At 31.9% G+C, this 8,653-nt stretch overlaps 3 non-coding genes across 3 annotated transcripts; all 3 read right to left on the bottom strand.

The window, feature by feature from the left end:
* Positions 1-1,964: 1,964 nt before the first annotated feature.
* On the bottom strand, positions 1,965-2,036 carry Trnaq-cug (transfer RNA glutamine (anticodon CUG)). Its single transcript has one exon. It is a non-coding gene; the product is annotated as a tRNA-Gln (tRNA).
* Positions 2,037-6,690: 4,654 nt separating this feature from the next.
* On the bottom strand, positions 6,691-6,762 carry Trnaq-cug (transfer RNA glutamine (anticodon CUG)). Its single transcript has one exon. It is a non-coding gene; the product is annotated as a tRNA-Gln (tRNA).
* Positions 6,763-6,984: 222 nt separating this feature from the next.
* Positions 6,985-7,056, bottom strand: Trnaq-cug (transfer RNA glutamine (anticodon CUG)). Its single transcript has one exon. It is a non-coding gene; the product is annotated as a tRNA-Gln (tRNA).
* Between the last annotated feature and the right edge of the window lie 1,597 nt (positions 7,057-8,653).

Genomic DNA, 8,653 nt, shown 5'->3' with positions numbered 1-8,653 from the left:
CATAAAATTTCAAATTGTACTAATACTAGTTTGGGGGAAAATAAATCAATTATTTTACTTAAAATTTTTGCGCAAATGATTTAAAACTGGTTATGGTCGATCGTTAGCTCCTAAACGAAGCTACTAATACGTCCACAAATAAGTAGATGATCTACTTCTTCGTGCTTAACTCAAAATCCGTAATTAAGAAGCGCGATTTCCCATATAAAATTTCTCTCCCAAAATCTGAGATTATAAAATAATCCTAGATATAACGATACTTTTCGACATACAACCCTGTGTTTTCTGTGTTATCGATAATTACTACGATAACATCAAAATAAAAACTAAATGAAATGGATGCCGGCAAAGAAAACAGGTCTGTAAACATAATTCTAATAAAATTTTTGTTAAATATTATTAATTAGGGATTCATCTTACAGAAAAAAGTGTGTGTCCATAAACGTTTTGTCTTATTACTTATTATAACATGTAATATAGAATATCCCATGCGCATTGCTGCCATAATTTTTTACAACCTCAGTAAACGTCGTATACGGATTGCCTCCAACTGTTTATTGTTAGCAGCCAATTGCGCAATTAAATTAGCTATTCCTTCTCCTTGCATTTTCTTCATATCGTAAGTAATAATTAAAGAAACCAAAAACACCGAAATATTCTATCAAAATAATTTCTATAAAGAAAAACCTTTCAAAGCAGTATTGACAGTTTTGCAGTAATCTGCCATGTGTGAATGGGTAGATTAATTTGGTGGATTCAACATGCCGGTAATCTTCGATTATTTCTGTGATTTTACCGATATTTTCGACATCTTTCATCATTGTCGGTGCATCTTTAACATCAAAAATGCCTGAACTGAATCGACGAAACCAAAAATGCACGAAAATGGCTTTTTTTATTCAAATGCCTTTCGTTTAAGGGGTAACACCACTGTAGAAATTTCAAAAAATTAATTTTTTTTTATAAGCTTAAAAAATTCTTTGAACCTTTTAAAATACAGAACAAAAAGTTTTATACGTTACCGAAGTTTATTTCATAAATATTTTAAGCTTTTAACCAAGCGTTAGTGACTGATACCTAACGACTTCTCCAAATTTCCAAACTTTAAACGCGTTTTTCTCAAAACACGTTTTCTGAAATTGGCACGCAGCATAACTCAAACAATTTTAAATATTTTTAATCAGGTTTTTCACTACGTCTGTAAAATAACCTTCTTAAGAGAAGAGCGTAGGGGATTTTCGATAGATTAATTTAAACGATTGTTATAATTATTTAAGTGCCGTTTTTTTAGTCCAAAATAGAGTTTTTTCCTTCAAATGCTTGCTAATTCCACAAAAATAAATATTTTGTAAATCCGCTAGGTGTTTCTCTAGCTATTCTTATCTAGATTAAGAAAAAAAATGTTTCTTTGTTCCAGATTAAAATTTGCACCCTCTGTGCTGCGTGCCGCGGAGCTCCTTCAAGAGAAACCACATTACAAAAATGTCTCCAATGCCGCCATTTTGTAAAATTTTTCGATCAAACTTTGTAGTTTTGTATTTTAGTATATAAGTAATAACTTCCCAAATCAGAGTGATTGTTTTCCCTTTCCTTCTATACAAAAAAATTCTTTAAAAATCGTGTTCATTTTACGCGTGTACAGTGGTGTTACCCCTTAAGCCCCTAAGTAAATTTTTTTGGGTAAATAGCAAGTGTTAACAACACTGCTGTGCGCTTAGTGAAGACACAAACCTATTCGACATAAGTCACTCTGGCTACTTTAGTAAAAGCTGAATATAAATGAATAGTGGCAACTCGGTTGCAACAAATGGTTGTTTAGGTTAAATGTGAATGATTTTTGTTTTTATGCAAACATTTTTTTTTTCATTAGTCGATTTCTTATAGAATGTTACTCATAACAATAATAATAGATACTTTTTGTTTTTTAGGAAAATATTCCAGAAAAATACGACAACGATTCGTTAAGGTTCCACCGAGATTTGAACTCGGGTCGCAGGATTCAGAGTCCTGAGTGCTAACCACTACACCATGGAACCAGCGATTTTTACGCTGACTAAAATGTTAATGGTACCATTTGGATTCAATGCACCAGAAGAAGTTATTTATTATCTACTTAATTAGCAAATATTAAAATTTCAATAATTTATAAATATTAATAAAAAGTATTTAATGCACAATTCATGATTGCAAGCGCATTGCTTGGGTTTTTATATACAAATATCAATGCATATACTTATGTGTATTCAATGTTCACTATTGATTTATTGAAAGACTAGCGTACCCTCGCCCGCTTCGCTAGACGATAAATTGAATGATTTGCTGAAAGAGAATAAAATTAATACGAAACAAAGCAAATTCTTTGATACAATTTCATTCGAACTTTATTGTAACACTTTTTGGTAGACAACGTTTTTGGTTTTTTCATCTTTCGCGTGAATAATGACGATGGTTTGCCTACTCGTGAGCAAGCTACATACAATTGTCCATAAGAAAAAGTGGGTATTCTAAATTAATACCGCACATTTGTAGACACTGTCCTTGCGCCTTATTAATTCTCATAGCGAAGGCAAGGCGAATAGGGAACTGCAAACGTTTGAAATCGAATGGTAAATCCGCCGGAATCAGTGGAATTCAGGGTATCAAAATGTCTTCTCCTTTGTACTTCCCTTTCAAAATTGTTGCTTCGATAACGTTACCCATTAGCTTCTTCACAGCGAGTCTGGTACCGTTGCAAAGTCGGGGCACATTACTATTGCGCAGCATAATAATCGGTGCTCCAATTTTTAATCGTAAATTATGAGGTGGTAAGCCTGGCAAATCGAGTGAGTTTAAGAATTCAGTTGGATAATTTACGACCTCATCTTGATCAGTAATAGTGTCCATTGACTTATACGCAACTATGTCACCAGGTATTTGATCTAAAATAGCTGAATTTATATCACTGACGTCCTTATTTTTCCCAGCTAAAATTGCTCTTTCGCTGAGTCAATCATGGTTTTTGTAATGTTGAACTATGTTTGGAAATACACTCTGTATCAATGCCTCTTTAGACTGTGCAAAAGTGCAGAAATTGTTAGGCAATGTTATCATTCCTGTTGTTTTTGAAAAAAGGTATATTTTTTTTGGTTAAAAAGTGTTTTTTGAAGTTTTGAAAAACACTTCGCTCTAACAAGTTTCTTCTCAGTTAATTGCTGAAAATTAAATATTTTGAAAAAACTATTTTTTTTTTAATTTAACGTTCATACTTTTGTAAAAGTTTAAATTGATTTGTTAAAAAAGATTTTTTTCCGCTTTGAAAAACACCCCCTCGAAAAAATGTATTCTCTATTAATATTGGAATATGAAATGCTTTGAAAACACCATTTTTTTTTTAAATTTTGTTTGGTTTTCAGAAAATTTTGTTTTGAAAAAATTTCATACCCTTGAAAAAGTTTAGTTTTATTTTATTTTATTTGTTTAAAATTTTTGAAATTTTTTTTTTTGTAATTTTAGAAAACACCTCTTCGAAGAAATTTCTTTTATCTTTTTGAGGAAAATTTGGTTTTGAAAAAATTTCTTGCTTTCGAAATTTTTTTATTTTACTTTATTTCTTCAAAATTTTTGAAAACAATTTTTTTTTATAATTTTCGAAAAACACCCCTTTGAAAAAATGTTTTCTATGTGTCATAGTGGTATTCCATTAACTTTTAGGATTATAGTCAAATACTTACAAATATCTACGCTTTCACAAATAGCAACAATAAACAAATTTCCTCAAAACCAAAAAATTTACTTTTTTCTAAAAAAATTCTAAACAAACAACGTAATAAATTTAGAATTTCGTGTTCACGAAAAAACAGATTGTTTTTATTGTATTAACTGAAAACCAAAATGTTGCAAAAAATCAAAACAAAACAAAATTATTTTTTTGTGTTCATTTGGTCCATATGTTCCATAAAAAGTTGATATGGTAAATAATATGCAGGGTCTGATAAACGCAAATTTCCATTTACCATTATAGTGACAAAATTATCGATCACCAATTCTAACAGGATTTCAAAATCAGAGTTTGAATGAGTTGTTGTGTGGTGTACTTCTGAAAAAATAAGAAATAAACAAAATAAATCTAAAAATTCGAATTCTAACTTTATCTTGTGTATGTTCTTATTACCTTTGAATTTTTCCAATGAAGCACCATTCATTTTAAATTTTCCAAGAATTTTTTTTATCATTTCGCGTTTCTTTCCTTTTTCATTCGATTCCAACATTTGTTCATAGCCGAAAACATCGTTTGCAAACGCATTCATTTCCATATAGAATTGGTCAAAGAAAGCATTGCTCCATTGAATTGAAACATTATTTTCATAAATACTTAGGACCTTAACTAATGCACCTTGGTACATACCTAACGCAGATATTCATCGCGACCTTGACATCGATACTATTGATGAAACAATACAAAGCGCTAGCAGAAGACACATAAATAGACTATTAAGGGGTTAGGGGTAGTCAGAATTTTCAAAAAATTTATTTTTTTTTTGCATTTTCTTAAAGTATAATGTTTTAAAAATATTGTGTAAAAATTTGAAGTGAATCCGACAAATACTTTTCAAGTTATTCAACAATTAACAAAGGGCGCTCGGCCGCTCCGGAGCCGATAGCAAAACTTTAAATGCGTTTTTCTCAAAACTATGTTTTTCAAACTGGTGAACACTGTAACTTAAAAACCGCTACGTAGATTTCAATAAAATTTATACAGCTTTTGAAAAACATAAAAAACTTGTGCCTGATCGAAGGATTTTTTTTTTTTTCAAAAATTTCGATTTTTTTTTAACAATTAACTGTTGGTTTTTTGCTCTAAAATCTGGAAAAAAATTTCTGAGGCCGCCATTTTGTTCATTTTGAAAAAAAAGCTTCGATCAGGCACAAGATTATCTATTAATAAAACTAATTTTTCTTGTCCGATTGGTTTTAGATGAATCTTCAAGGACTTGTGATGTTCACCGCAAGGGACTTCTGGAGAAACGGGCTTCACACAAACAGTGATAACTTTTGCAATTATTAATTTTTTTTTTTGAAATTTTGGTGAAGTCAAGTTAAAACATGATGTTTTTATGCTATGTTTTTATTTTTGTTAAATAAATTAATTAAGTAGTAAAAAAAAAATTCGTGAAAATCATCATTTTTTCGGGCCTCTGACTACCCCTAACCCCTTAACGCATACAAATCCTATGATGAGAAGACTACTAAATAAAGAAAAATCTACCCAAAGTCGGCTTAACCGTCAAACACCAACAGATCTTGCAAAATCCTTGTAATCAATTGTCAACTAATCGTATATGTCATTGTTTGTTAACCACTTGTTTTTAAATAATATGTATATATTTCTTCTAAATGAGCTTGGGGGCATTGGCCCTTCAATATCACTCTCATTCCATCTTTTTGTAAATCAAATTACTTATTGTCTACCGACAGGTGTAATATTTTATGGAAGAAATAAAAAAAAAAATTTTTTTCATTTGAATCATTTGAAATTTCTGTATACAATAACGAAAAATTCAAAAAAAGTTGTACACATAAAATGAATGTCGATTCGAAACTTACTTTAATCTAAGAATCGAGCAAGTTTTGTTTTGTACAATATTTTGATTTTTTCTTTTTTTTATATGAAGAAAATATTTAAAAGAAATTTTTTTTGCTAAAAACCTTCCCCTAGTGGATCCCTATAATATGAAAAAAGAACGAATAAAATTGGCCTCGTATCGGCCCAGAAAAATGCGTACAAGCGAACATCATTTCATTTTTATATATATAGATGAAAATAAGTGAATAATTTTCGAAAAATTTATATAAGAATAACTGGTCGCAAATTTCGATTCTTTGTTAGATTGATTTCGAGACAATTTAGAAGCAAGTTAATGCTAATAGTCCGGGAGCCAGGGGTCATTTTGACCTCATCATTTTATGCCGAATGATTTTAATACTGAAGGCAGACGCCATCCAATGGATGACGAAAACAACCATCAGCTGGTCCAGTGGCGGTGGGTGCGTGCCTGGAATGCTGCGAAACGTGTCGAAAAAAATTTTTTAACAACTTATTTAATACCGGATGAAATTTTTTTGTGTATTGTTAACATTTAGTAGAATAAAAAAAAATAGTCAGCTGCGCCGTTGAGGGGGAAAAATACGTAAAACAGGTGAACTTTAGAAAAAAATTGAAAAGTAAAACTACTTTATGCCGATTGAAATTTTTTTACATAATTTTGCGCACATATGGAAATATAATAATGATTGTCAGCTGCGTTTATAGCGGTGGGAAGAGTATCAGCCGAAGCAAGAATATATAATTGCGTTCAGCTGACGTGTTTCCCCCCCTAACTATTTTTTTTTTATTCTACTAAATGTCAACAATACATAAAAAAAATTACAGCCGGTATAAAATGAGTCGGTAGAAATTTTTTTTCGACACACTTCGTACCCTCTCACAATCACACCCACCGCGGGTGCGCCAGCTCACGTTCACTTTCGTTATTCATGAAAGCTAAATCACAAGTATAGTCAAGAATTTAACGGTATAAAAACGCCGTCCAAAAACGACCCCTGGCTCCCGGACTATAATGAGCTTTGGAATCTCTAACTACATAAATATATTTTATTAAATCTCCCCATTCAGTCACCAAAAAGCGGGCCCTTAACAGTTTCCATTTCCAAAGGTTCCACCGAGATTTGAACTCGGGTCGCAGGATTCAGAGTCCTGAGTGCTAACCGCTACACCATGGAACCATCCTCAAAAATCCTATCTTTTTATTTTGAAATTGTTTCAATGTTATGAATATAGACTAAAACGTTAAAAAAATTTTGAAAAAAGTTAGTACGAACAAAAAATCAAAAGAAAATTAATTAGTAAAAAAATACATTCCACTAGATATCTGGATGATATTCTATTATGGCATATTAAGCAAATAAAACATAAAAAAACAATGTCACTTTTTAAACATCACTGAAAGGTTCCACCGAGATTTGAACTCGGGTCGCAGGATTCAGAGTCCTGAGTGCTAACCACTACACCATGGAACCGTTATAGCAGTGGTTCTCAAGCTTTTTTCGCCTATGATCTATAGAAAATGTGGATTAAGCTCATAACACTGAACTATTAAAAAAAATATATATATTTACAGTAGAAACTCAACTCTGGCACGTAATGAAAACCGTTTCGAGATTGTCGCAAGTACTCACTTTTTTCCTTACAAATTAAAATACTCTCTTTTACTAATAGCAATCCAAGTTTATTTCTTTTTATCATATTAATTAAATACACTTTAAAGCGATAAGTTTCATTTGAAATTAAAAAAATTTTCCATTTTGGTTTGTTTTGTACAAATTTGCTTCTTCAGTGCCACCTTGGCTGAGGCTGAAAGCCTCTGCAGCGTCATAACATCGTTTAAGGGGGTGGTAGGGTTTAGCGCTAAAAAAAACACTTTTTTTTTAATTTTTTACAGAAATATGGCTTAAGATACTTTAATAAAATCAGTTGCATGTTATTGTACATCTTTTCAATAAGTTTTTAAAAAATATTAATAATAAAATATTGACAAATAAGCCCATGACAGAGTTTTTTTGGAGATATGTTTTTCGAGAGGTGCTCTGCGGTGCCAATCGGCATTCGTCGTAGAATCATCTGAAACTAAAAAAGTCGAATTTTTCAGTTAAAGTATGACGTAATGCTCCCCCCCCCCCCCCCCCCCCCCTCCCATTAATAAAATTTTTTTTTTTCATTTTTGTAGTTTTGGTGGCAAAAAAACGTAAAACGAGCATTTTTTGGCGAAAAATTTCGCCATATTTGTAAGTGAAAAACAACCTTAAAAAAAAAATAAAAAAAAACAGTGGGGGGGGGGGGGGGGGGAGGTATTTTTGATTTAGAAAACGTGTGCCAAATTTGAAAAGAATCGGTTGAATAGTTTCGGAGTTGTGATTGGCACCGACTTTTAAGAAGTCGTTTCGGGAAAAACGCGTTTGAAAAAATGACTCTGAAAAATTATCGATGCTCCGCATTCGAGGTAGAGTGCCTACAAAGGCTATAACTTTGAGAGTTCTGCTCCGATCCACTTAAAATTTTGACACAACATTCTTGAAATGATTTACTATAAGATGAGTGAAGAAAAAAAATTTCGATTTTGTGAAGAGGAATGATATCGTCACAATCCCAGTTAGACATGTTTTCAAACAGTTTTTGAAACGATGACTGAATTGAAGTTGCAGAAAGAGCATCACATAAAGCACATTGCCGATATCTGGGCGCCGTAGCTCTTTAACTCGCCTTCTTCGGGATAATAGGGAACATTATCAATGAGAAGAAGTACCTGAGTACCTCGCCTCGAGAATAACTGCCATGAGGTCAGTGAGAAACTCTAAACTTTTCGCTGCTAGACACAAAACATTAACATCAGAAGGACAATTCGTGGTGCACGTGACTCGACTTTGGAATTCTCTTCCCCAAAAATTTGTTTCTATAAGTGGCATGAAAATATTTAGACGCGAACGCCAGAGATATATTGGCACCAAGGCAAGTAATATTAATTTATAAGTAACTTGTCTCGTTTTTAAATTTTAATTTGATTTGTTTTTCTTTGTATTGGGTAAGTCTCCGTTAAATAATACATGACATTATGTGAAG

The sequence above is a fragment of the Anastrepha obliqua genome, chromosome 5, assembly GCF_027943255.1.
Source record: "Anastrepha obliqua isolate idAnaObli1 chromosome 5, idAnaObli1_1.0, whole genome shotgun sequence".
In the NCBI taxonomy this organism is placed as follows: domain Eukaryota; kingdom Metazoa; phylum Arthropoda; class Insecta; order Diptera; family Tephritidae; genus Anastrepha; species Anastrepha obliqua.
This window is presented reverse-complemented; position numbering and strand designations above follow the sequence as displayed.